The following is a 12,317-nucleotide window of genomic DNA, read 5'->3' as shown; positions in this document are numbered from 1 at the left end:
TCAGTATACACTGATGAGGCAGAGATGTAATAACTGCGATAGATGCTTCATTCAGTGAGAGGAAATGAGAAGTATTTCCTACAGTGGTCATTGGTCTGTAGCAATTCTGAAATCCAGCTGGGAACATGTCACCAGTTCCTTAATTAAGGGGTCCATTCCTGCTTTTTGGGGATGAGTCCCCATGGCTCTTGGCTCCACCTTTTGGGTTCTTAGTTCTATTCTCTGAGTCATCCTTCCTTTCCCATAAGAAATGGCCCATGTTTGCAGTCTGCTTCTTTCTCATTGAGAGTTGGTGACCCAAAGGCTCACCATACTGTCTGTGCTCCTTTCAGTCCTGAGCTAGTATACTTTCTTTGAAAACATTGAGGATTTCCTGTGAGTCAGGTGATAATCCCTCCATTAGACAAATCTCCTTAAGACTAGGCTTTCTCTCTCTCTAAGCCAACTCTGCAAATAAATTCACTACCCTCCCCCTATGTGGGGCATGGCTCCCAGGGATGAGCCTGGCTCTGGCACTTTGGTATTGAGAAAGACTTCTTGACCAAGAGAGGGAAAAAGTAGTGAAACCAAAGTTTCAGTGGCTAAGAGATTTCAAAGACTCAGGGAGTCACTCTGGAGGTTATTCTTATGCATTACATAGATATTCCTTTTCAGTTTTTGGTGTATTAGAATGGCTAGAAGGAAATACCTGAGATTGTTGAGCTACAATCCGGTAACCTTGATTCTTGATGATGATTTTATAACTATATAGTTTTTATGGCATGACTATGTGATTGTGAAAACCTTCTGACACTCACTTTATCTAACGTATGGGCAGATGAGTAATAAAATAAACCAAAAAACATAAATTAATAAATAAATAATAGCAGAGGTAAGGGGTATGGGATGTTTTGGGTGTTGTTTTATTTTTATTTTGGGGTAATGAAAATGTTTGGAAATTGTGGCAAAGAATGCACAACTATATGATGACACTGTGAGCCATTAATTGCATACTTTGTATGGATCATATGGTGTGTGGCCGTATCTCAATAAAATTGCATAACAAAGAATAGGTTGTCTTGGGCCTCCTGTGAGGCTGCCAAGGGACAATGTCTTTAAGATTCCTGGAGACCCTTACAGGCTTGCCTTTAAATATTTTTGAGATCTCAGCAAATGATCTTATAGCCTTAACACCATCTTTATCTAGAGAACACATTTTACTGGCCTGGATTTGAGAGTCTTTCACTGGAGGGACCTGAATGAGAAATAGCTCTCCTTTCTAACCCACAAGTCCTGGTTTCTGTCTCTTTCCTCTAAATTCTACTCAAAACACTCAAGAGTTTCTTCTTTAATTCATCTCTCTCTCTGCTTGGGTTTTATCATAGGCATCTATAAAAAAAAATCAGTTGACACTTTCGACATGCTTCCTGGCCATCTCCCCAGTCAAGTCTATAAATTTACCAGGTACCCTTTTCATTTTTCTAATTATCTAGGCAACGGTTCCGTTTACTGGTCTCCCAGTTCATGACTCAGGTGCTCTTTTCTTCAGCTTCCAGTAATAGTTTTCTCAATAGTAGTCTTTCAAGTTTTTCCCAGAAGGAGACTTCTGAGATTCTTGCAGCTTCCATTTACGGTCTTTCAAGGCACACTTAACTTCTTCACATTGCCCAGTCCTAAAGCCGATGTTTTACGTTTATCTTACAGAAGCACTCTATTTCCAAATACCATATTTTGTCCTGGTTATCTGTTGCTGTGTGACAGACCACTTTAAAACCTCTAGCCACATTGTAGAGCAAGTGTGTTGTAAGGAATCCAATGCTTTCTCTATTCCATATTTTGATGGAAAGCATGAAGCCCTTCACCCTTCAGCAGGTACTTACCCAAAAGATCTTTCTCTCTTTCTTCATGTTTCTATTCAGAAGGCAATACATCCCCTCATCACTCACTACCTTTGGCTGTCTTGGGCACGTGGAGTGGTTGCATTTATTGAATGTATGACGAAAGAAGAAAGGACAGGGGAAGGGAAGAGGCAGAGGTGGGAATGGCTTGAGCCACTTCAGAAAATAATGCCTGCGTGGTAACCTGGTTTGTGTAACTCTGCATCCCAAAGTTAAAGCTGGTGGTAGAGAAAAGTTAATGTCTACACCTAGTTGTTTCCTGGTTGCCTGTGTTATTCTAGGTCAGAGAGTGTGCTTTTGCTGAATCCAGCTACAAATGTGTGATAGAAGCCACCTAACCTCAGCTCCCCCCCCACGGATTTTGTTCTAAGTTGATTTTAGCCTACATTTTGATAATTAGTACAAGCTTCTCATTGCATTTTAATGGGAAGGACCTGGCACATATTGATTCTTAATAAATATAGGTCGAACAAATGAATAAAAGTTGGCACAAGGGTATTTGAGCCTGTGAACCTGAAACCCTCTTAAAATGGAAGTTTTAAAATGGTCACAGTTGATGAGACCCAAGAAACTGCGTTTCTGGCATGCTTCCCAAAGTCTCTAGTTCTTGAGGTTGGTTGAGCTTAGTATTCTGGGACAAAAAGATCCCTGAATTTTTCAAGGTAATCTTTGATATATGTTAACTATACATTAATCATGATAGTAGTCAGTATTTATTGCAAACATAGTTTATGCCAGGAACCAAGTTAACTGAACTAACTGCTATTTCACATGATCACATTTAATCTTAACTTTAATCTTAACAACAATCTTATGAGGTAGATACTTTAAAGATCCCTATTACAGATGAAGACGGTGCGATTTAGAGAGAACAGAGAACTTGCCCAAATCCTCACAGGCAGTAGATGGGCAGAGTGAGAGCTTTCTGCCAGGTGTGTCCTACTGTGGTTTCGTGGTGACCATCCATGTTACTGGGAACTCTCTGTTAGTATCTCGACTTGCAATGAGGGCCTGTTAACCTGGTTGTCATCCAGGACATGATAAAACGATTTCTTATAGAGGAAACAGATTGTTAGAAGATGAAGATATCCTCTAAATGAAGGGATCAAAAGGAAACTTCATACAGAAGCCACCTCCTTTTTCAGTTCATCTGCCCATCATCCTCCATGGAAAGCCCCAAAACCATGCCTTCTTTGCATGTCTCTAAACTACGTACTTTTGTCTTAGCCAATGACTCCAGAAGGTTATAAGATAATTTGGGAAGTAGTGCCCATATACAAGAAAAGATGGTAATAATAAAAGGTAGCAAAATACTAAATGCCAAAAGTGTGGTGCCCACAGGGACTCAAAGGACCCCCACCCGGGCTATGAGCTAGGAGGCTCAGGCAAGGAGGGATCTCTGCAGCTACCAACACCCCCATTCCCCAATACCCCCATTCCCCAATACTCCCATTCCCCAACACCCCCATTCCCCAACACCCCCATTCCCCAATACCTCCATTCCCCAATGCCCCCATTCCCCAATACCCCCATTCCCCAATACCCCCATTCCCCAATACCCCCATTCCCCAATACCCCCATTCCCTAGTGCCCACAGTCTCCTTGGCAGCTGACCCAGCCAGTGGAGGGGTGATAGCTGAGCTATTTGGACAAGAGACTGATGGTCACATTACTTTGTTCCTGATGGGGTGAGAATTTTCATATATATTCTGTCTTTGGTTCTGGGAATTGGAGGCATCTGAGCTGGTGCGCAGGCTGTCCAGCACTTTGTCCAGGGCAAGAAACTGGGGCTTCAGGAAGGGAGGGCATTGCAAGGGAAGAATAGCTGGCTCCAGCCAGGGAGACCCTCTGCTGGTGGGTTTTATTCCCTTTCCCTAGGCATACCTCGGGAGGGGCAGAAAGCGACTGGCAGGTGTCAGACTCCTCTCTGGGAATGTCTCCTCATCTCGGTGTTGGGATTTTTTTTTTTTCTTTTTCTTAACGTTAATCCTGGTAACGCTGTGTATTCTCTCAGCTCTTAGGCACAGGGTGGTGAGGACCAGGAAGGGTGCCTGGAGATAGTAGGCTAACGTGTTGCCCTTGAGGCATGGGAGGCGGGGAGGGCAGGAAAAGGCTCCTCAAGGGTGTGGGGTTGGCAGCGCTCATCGCCAGCGCAGGTTGCTGAGCGGCTGGTGAGATTTCCAGACCATGCTTGCGTCCAAGCGCCCCTTCCCCCTCATCGAGCGCATTCTACGACCTCGGCAGGAGAAGTGGGGCCACACCACATGCTTTCAGGCCCCACTGGAGCGGGAGTGGAGGCTGGCGGGCTCCCCTTTATTTGCTGCTCGGGGTGGGCACACGGAACCCCCCACCTTTCCCCAAATTCTGCCACCTGCGGGTCCACCTCGGAGCCCTCCTTCCCCCCTGAGCGCCGACGCAGGTGTGACTGTGGACCAACGTGTGGGCACCGGGGATGAAGTAGTTAAGGTGGGGGGCGCTTGGGTGAGTTGTCCAATACCGAGGAACAGCAGTTTGCCGGAGTTAACGTGGGCAGCTTCTTTGGGGAGGAAAGGAAGGAGGACCGCCTGCCAAGCTCCAGCTCGCCTCCCGCGTGTCTGCCTGTGTGTGCACTGCGTGCATGTGCGAGTGTGTGTGTGTGTGTGTGAGTGCGCGCGCGCCGAGGCGTTCCTCAGGTTGCGCTGCCTGGAAACCAAGGGAGCCATTGGAGAGGCAAAGGGGGTGGGGGCGGGGGCGCCCCGACCCTCGCAGAAGCCGGGGAGCCGGGGTCCGAGGCTAGCCATGAAGCCTGGCTACTAAAGCCGGCGGGAAGCAGAGCCGGGACCGCGCTCTGGGCGGCGGCAAGGCCCGGAGGGCGGGGGTGGGGGGCCCACCGGGGAGGAGCTGGGGAGGCGCCGGAGCTGCATGGAGTTTTTAGGGCGCGCAACTCCGGCGGGGCCTCGGCCACTGGGCTCCGGGGCGCAGCGAGGCAGCCGCGCACATGGGCTGAGCCCGCGCGCCGGGGCACTGCACGGCCAGCGGGAGCGGGAGGGGTAGAGGAACGTGCAGTGCAGGGGGTGCGGGGCACGCGTCCCCAGACGGGAGGAGAGGACAAGGACAGGGAGCGAACGCGTCTAGATCGCGCTCCGAGCCGACGAGGGGCTCGCTCCGGCCCCGGCGCGCGCTTGGGAAGCGGCCCGGGGGGGGCGCCGTGGGAGCCGGCGGCAGCGAGGATGCCGGCGCAGGGACGCGGCTGCCCGCCGGGGGTGTGAGCGTGCGGCCGAGCGGTGCCGGCTCCGCGTCTCCATTCGGCGCGGTCCCCTCCCCTGCGGGCCTCGGAGGAAACCCCCGCGGAGCGCCGAGGCGCCTCGGAACCCCGGCTTCGGGGCGGCGGGGCCCGTGCTGCTGGCCCCGGCCCAGCGAGAGGTGAGTGCAGCCGCCCGCTCGTCCGCGCTCGCTCCCTCGCCTCACCTCCTGCCCTCGCCCCTTTTCCTCCTTCCTCGCCCGTCGCCCACGGTACCCAAAACCCCAGGGCTGTGGCGGGCCCCTGCCTCCGGCGGTGAACCCCTCGGCCTCCTCTCGGCGGACCCGTGGAGTGGGTAGGCGAGTGGCCGACAATGCCTCCCATACCTGTTGGCACTGGCAGAGAGCGAGCACCGGGCAGAGTGGGGGCCACCCAAGCCACCTTGCCCTCCCTTGGGGTGGCTCCCGGCAGCACGCCCGCTCCGGGGCGTGGGGTTGGGGAAGGGCCGCGCGTCCCACCCGGGTGTCCCGGGACTGTGCCCGGCTGGAGGCTCAGGGGGTGGGGTGGGGGGGCGCTCGCCGAGCCCCCGGCGCCGATGGTCGCTGGGGCAGTGGGGTGGGGTGGGACTGGTTGCCGCGCTGCAGCCCAGGTGGAAGAGCAGGGAAGCAGCTTGATGCTGGGGAAGCCGAGTCCTGCCGATTGCTGGAGGCGGGAGGCGGAATTCTCTGCACCCTCAGCCCCTCGCACGGGCTGCTCGTCCTCTTGGGCGCACGCTGCACGCGGCCACCCGGCCCGGGTCCGAGGTGCCCTGGGGCGCGCGGAACAACCTGGGAGGCCTCGGGCGCCTCCAGCCTGGGACCTGGCTGGTGTTCAGTTCGCCGCTAGGCTCGAAGCAGCTTGATGGGTCCGCGCCTGGGCGGGGGTGGGTCGTGGCCCTCCCAGGAGTCTGGGTGGGCACTGGTGCTCCCTGCCTGCTAGGACTGGCGCTCCGGGGAGTGAACTTCCTCCGAGTTGGCCTGAGGGCTCCCGGGCAGCAGCAGGTAGTCCTGGGGCCGGCCTCGATGCCTAGGGCGAGAGGGGAACATCTCCCATTGACGGGGTATGAGGATGCTGAGCGTGGACAGAAGGCGATGTCTTGGCCCCTTGGCCGCAAGCCACGTGCGCCCGTCTCCCTCCCACCCTCAGCATTTCTCCACTGCTTTTTTTTTTTTTCTTCCCTCGAGGAGGATTGTGAGGACTGTGCCTTCCTTGCCATTTGTGTTGAAACACTTAGCTCTCTGGGTGAGGCGGTGCCGGCAGTTCCTTGGATGCCAAAACTGAGGCGCCAACCCCAGGCCCTTAGCCTGTTTTTCACAGGAGAGTAGACGTTCCTGGGTCCAGAGACTAGCAGCACAGTGCAGACTGCATGCACCCAGGTGCCTAATTCGTGATGACAACTCCATCCTAGCCTGAGAATATCCCTGGTCAGCAGAGTTTGAGATGACCGCTCCCAGGGACAATGGGCAGATTTTTTTACTCTGTGTGTGTCCAACATTTGTGCAAATATAAAAACTCACGTTCTCTTTGGCTTTCCATGTTCTGCTTGTTTGTACTGCTGACTTCTAGTCGAAAAGATTAGCTATTTTTCAGTTCAGGCATCAGCGCTTTGGAAAAGGTTTTAAAGCAATTGTCTGGATGCTACAGCTGGAATTTTTTTTTTTTTTTTTAAATATATAGAAACCCCACTCAAGTGCTCCTGTTTGGTTTATTTAATTTTTATGGGGTGGGAGGGGGTGTTAGGGGATGGAAAGGGTGGAATCCAGATTTTTATTTGCTACCTGTTTGTATGAGTCCTTGAGGGCAAATTCGGACTTGCCCTCTTGTATGCCCCAGTTTGGGATTCGTTCCAGGACTCCAGGATCAGCAGAGCTTTGCTAGTTCCTTGAGCAATAGTAGGCAAGGAGGGTGGATGCTTTAGGTCGCCTGCTCTGGTGGAAAGGGGAGTAGGGTGTCTCCGCTCTCTGAGTTTATAGCAGCTATGTGGGATTTTTTGTGGCATTAGCTGCCTGCAGAACGGCTGTGTTTCCTGGGAAGGTGGTCTATGAAACTGAAGTTGGTTACTGGGTGTATCCAAGTGGAACAGTGAAAACAAAATTCTCTGGAAACCCAATCCCTTGGATGTTTTATTGGAGGAGAGCTAAATCCTCTCAGGATTGTTCACCAAGATGTCCCCATTCTCTGAACTCTGCAAGTAACTTATTTCCAGTAATCAGGCCTTGTGCAAGGGTGCAGAGTAAGGGCTTTTTAGAAAGCAAATAATTTAATTCAGCTGATTCGGTTGAGAAGCTGCTGGACAAGACTTGATGGAGACATGAGTCCCTTTGCTCTCAGAGTGGTCGGGCTAGAGATTGGGACTGGGAGGGTGGCAGCTGCTTATCACCCAGTGGGAAGCCTGTGGTCAGTAGTGCTTTGATATTATGCGGGCCTGGGGTCCAATCTGGAAATTTCTCGACTATAGTGAGTGGCCTTGGGAGGGTGCCCCGTCAGGAGGGGGGTTCCATGCCTTGGCCTTTGAGCCTGATGTGGCATCTGCATTGTCTGCTTTTCTATGATACTCCAAAAGTCTTGTGAATGTCAGAAGGGGGTGCTATTTCTTATTATGAGAGAAATTCTGGCTCTCACAGAACTTCAGAGACCCTCCCAATTCAGATTTCTGAGGCCCGACTTTTGTGCCAGACCCTTCGACATTATCTGCTCTCGGACAATCCTCATTTTTCATATTTGAAAACTGATGTCGAGGGAGGTTAAGTAACTTTTTTGAGGCTGCATACCTTGCAATAAGAGACACAGTTAGGGTTTGATTTGAAGGGGCTAGGGTTTCTGATTCTGATTATTTTTCCCCACTGCTTGCATGTGACACGGAAAATGTTCGAGTACCCTGTGAACCACTGAGCAAATGTTAGTCACTCCGTTTCTTGGTTTAGACTCAGACACATAATGGGAGGTCTGTTTATGTTTGTTGAGTGAATCTAGGTCAGCATCTCTTTCCTCACCCCTAATGAGAAAACCCAAGCACAGGAGGAGATATGGGGAGAGGCAGAACTTGAAGCCAAAGCCCCTGTCTCTTCCCCATGTGTACCTGTAGGTTTGAACCCATTTGTCTCTTTTACGGGTTTTGCTCCTTCTTCTTCTGTTTTTATTTTCATTTTCTTACATTCTTTATCTGTGCCACATCACTCTAGGTAGGTGGCATCTGCATATGCCAATAGAGTTAGTTGTCTGAAATGTCCTTTATGATCGAGAACCATTAGGCAGTGCAGCTTGCAGTAGCCTCTGATGCTTGTTAAAACAGTGTGAGTCCTGACTCTTAAGCGGTGAAACCATCCTTCAAGATCTGCAGAGCACCAGCTGATTCCTCAAAACGCTCAATTTGAAGGTAAATCTGAATGCGGTTTGTGAGGAGGAAAGCAAAAATATGATTTTTGCATCCAACCTGAGGTTTTCAAAGTGAATTAGGTTTTTAATCATTTACTGTCTAACAGAAATTCATTCAGTGCCCATTATGTGCTGTGGCTAGAGAGGTGGATACGACATAGCCCCTTTGTCATCCCCCAATCCACAGATGAGGGGGGAAGCCAGACACCTGTGTTAGGGCTGTGCCGACTGGGAAGAAGAGTGGAATGGAAACCAGCCCAGGATGGAGGTGATCTCTGAGCTGAGTTTAAAGAATGCCTCGGACAAGAGCTCAGCATTTGTCTGCTTGGGAATAGGGAACCCTTGCAGGGGAAAGGTGGCATGGTCACATTTGAACTTTAGGTAAGTCTGGCTGGGGACTACATGGAGAATAGATTTGGCAGTGAGAAGAACAAGCATGCCAAACAGAAGGTAGGTGCACAGAGCCAGGCAAGGGGTGAAGGGGCTGTGGTGGGGAGGATGGAGAAGAGATGGATTTGACAAACGTTTAAGAATTGTCTGTTAGGCTTCTTGGGTGTAAGCAACAGAAACCGACTTTGGCTAACAGTGAAAGCCAAAACAACCACACCAAAGGAATTTACTCTAAGTATTGGTAGGAGTTCACAGAACTGAGGATATGCCTGAAGAGCCAGGCTTGGAGTGGACAGGAACTGGGCAGTACAGGGGACCTTTGGTGGCAGAAATTACCCTATGATCTTTCCCAGGTGCATGCTAAGGAAGTCAATGATATCCAACCTTTTCCATTATTATTACGATTATTATTATTTCATTCGCCTACTTTTAAAAGGCTCATAGGTTATGTCCAACTGGCATGGCTTTGGGTCTCCATGCCTTGGGGTAGTTCTCCGAAAGGACATTAGGATAAGGAGAGGTAGTTTTCCGAAAGGGAATTGGAATGATCCTGACAAGAGATGGTGCCGTAGGTGTTGGATATGTCCTTCATGGGGTGGGGTAGGGTGGGAGGAAGTGGTGGGACTTGCTGCTGAATTGATGTGGGAGTGAGAAACAAGGAAGGGTGTATGAGATCCCCTAATACCTATTTTAGGCAAGAGGGTAGATGAGCAAAATGAAGGTCTAGCCAAAACGAAGTAACTGTTTTGTCTTCCCCCTGGGAGGACTGGCCATCTTTCCATGACCAGGCTGCAGTAGAAGGTATGGCCCACTCCAGAGTCTCATTAGGGGGCTGTGCAGCCGGGCATAAGGCCCGTTGAAGTAGGTTCTTCTATCTCCTGCCCCATAAATTGGGATACTTTGAAAACACTTCCATTCATTCGACCCATGTATATTGAGCATCTCTGGTTTAGGTACTGGGAAAACTGGTAAACCAGACAGACGAAATGTACGCTTCTATTCTAGCGGGGGCAGAAACAATTATGACGACAATAAAACAACAAAGATAAAAGATAGAAAATAAAATTAGGTGATGTGATTGAGGCATTTAGGGGCTACTTCAGACTGAGGGGGGCAGTCGAGGAAGGTCCCACTGAGGAGACCATATTCGAGCTGAAACCAGAGGGATGGGGGTGGGGTCAGTTGGTGAAGGTCTGGGAAAGAACTTCCAGGCACTGAAAACAGCTAGTGCAAAGGTCCTAAGGTGCGAACTGTCTGGGTGCATTCGAGGACCAGGAAAGAGGCTGGAGTGTGGGGAGGGGAGGGTGGCAGGAGGTTAGTTCAGAGAGGCAGGGGCTGCTTCGTGGGGCCCTGTCGGTCGCTGTGCGGAGTTTGGGCTTCGTAATGTTGATGGGAGCCATTGGGGGGTTTTAAGTAGGAGGGTGACATGGTTTAATTTATGTTTTCAAAAGATCACCCTGGCACATAGGCAATCTGTGTGTGCTAGCTTGGTACATAAAGCAAGTATTTCTCTGTTAGAATGTAAAGTGAAATGTAGTGTTTAAGCATAACAGATGGAGAGAAAATGCTTTGGTGACCTTAATTTAGTGATTTCTAATGTACCAATTAAATGTGGGTACTGACAAATTTGCATTTATAGTGTGATTTCAGTTGTGAAAAGAAACAGACCAAAAAATGTTAACAATGCTTTTCCGAAGGTCTTGGCCTTTATGAATGATTTTTATTTCTGTGAAAACGAGCACATTTCTTTTATCACAAAAAAATGCTTGAAACTATAAACACTGATGACTGCAATGTCTTGAGTGGGCTATTTTGAGACTCTTTATTTTCTAAAACTTTTTTTCCTACCCATTTGTTTTTGGAAAGTTTAATGTCAAAATCTTATGGAACTAGGGTTCATGGGTAGTCCAGTGGTAAAATGCTCATCTTCCATGTGGGAGACCTGGGTTTGAATCGTGGGCCCTGCACGCCAGACAAACAAACAAACAAATACACAAACAAACAAACAAACAAAAACTTATGGTCCTGACTGGGACAGAACATAGGATTTCACTTTGCAACAGGTGTCTGATGTCCAATGAGTAGCTCTTTGTTTTAGGCGTAAATTTGTTTTAAATTATGAAAGTGAATATTCTTCTTAAGCACTTCAAATAGTATAGAAATGTGTAACATAAAAAGTGAAGGTCTTTTTTTCCACCCTCATTCCCCATTTTAGTATCGAAACAGGTAGAGACCTTCCTATACATTTCAAATACTTCTGTCTCTATTTACTTGAATTTTATAATTTTGCTATAATTTGTTACCCTACCTCCATATTACTCTAAAAATCTTTAAGTCTCTAGCGATTGAAACCTAAATGACCTTTATTCCCTCCTTGAAAAAAAAAATCACTAGGAAATGTGAAGACATAACTTAGCTAGCAGAAACAGAATCTTGCCTTTTTTTAGTATTCAGGGTGTTCGTGGAAAGGATAATTTATACTTATGAAGAATAGAACAATTAACTATTCATTAAAAGCTCATCTCAGAACATTTACGCATTATTGCTCTGGTATTGGATCCCAAAAGTTTGTATCTTGATTGGAAGTCACTTGTGCATTTTCATTAACAGAAGTTAGCCAATATGAAAATTAGGAGGGCAATTTAGGCAGCTTAGCTAATTATTTTGGTGACATCGTTATTACAGCAATATTATCTTTTAAAAACAGGAAAAGAGAAACAGTAGATGGAGTGTTATTTAGAGCCATTGATGAGCTTAGGAGGAGCTGGATATATTCATGGCGCAAAGTTGATTTTATGGTTTCATCATGCAGACTGGGGTTGGATCTTAAAAGCCAGGAATTAATTGCTACCAGCTCGGTGTTAATATAATTGAAGTCTCATTACGCGATTCAGCAGAAGGACTACCTCTCCCATCATTACTTTAATTAAACACATCCTTTCTTTCTTGGTGATGAGAAGAGTGAAAGCGTGCTTAGAGGAGAGGAGAATGATTCTAAGTCAACAGAGCCACGGAATCGGAGAGCGAGCCGAGACCTTGGTTATATCACTTTACAGTTGGGGAAAAATGAGATCCTGTAGGATTAAATGATGTGTACTTTGTCAAAAAGTCCATTTCCCCATCCTAGCACTCTTTTCCTACGCTCAGCCGTGTCTCTGTGGTTCCTGAAAAATGAATTTATTTTAGTAAACCCAGGAATTAGGAAAATACTCTGAACCTAATGAAAAAATGGGGGATGGTTTTGAGCTCTTTCATTCACTTGATAAAGTGTAATCTGTTTGTGTACTGATAACAGGCCCTAATTACTGCATAAACATTTTTACAGCCTGGTAAGAAAACCTCAGACATCTGCATAGCACACTGATGCAGCATTTCAGCCTCTAGAATTTCTACTGCTTCTTCTCAAAACCAGTTGC

The sequence above is a fragment of the Tamandua tetradactyla genome, chromosome 23 (genome assembly GCF_023851605.1).
Source record: "Tamandua tetradactyla isolate mTamTet1 chromosome 23, mTamTet1.pri, whole genome shotgun sequence".
In the NCBI taxonomy this organism is placed as follows: Eukaryota; Metazoa; Chordata; class Mammalia; order Pilosa; family Myrmecophagidae; genus Tamandua; species Tamandua tetradactyla.
This window is presented reverse-complemented; position numbering follows the sequence as displayed.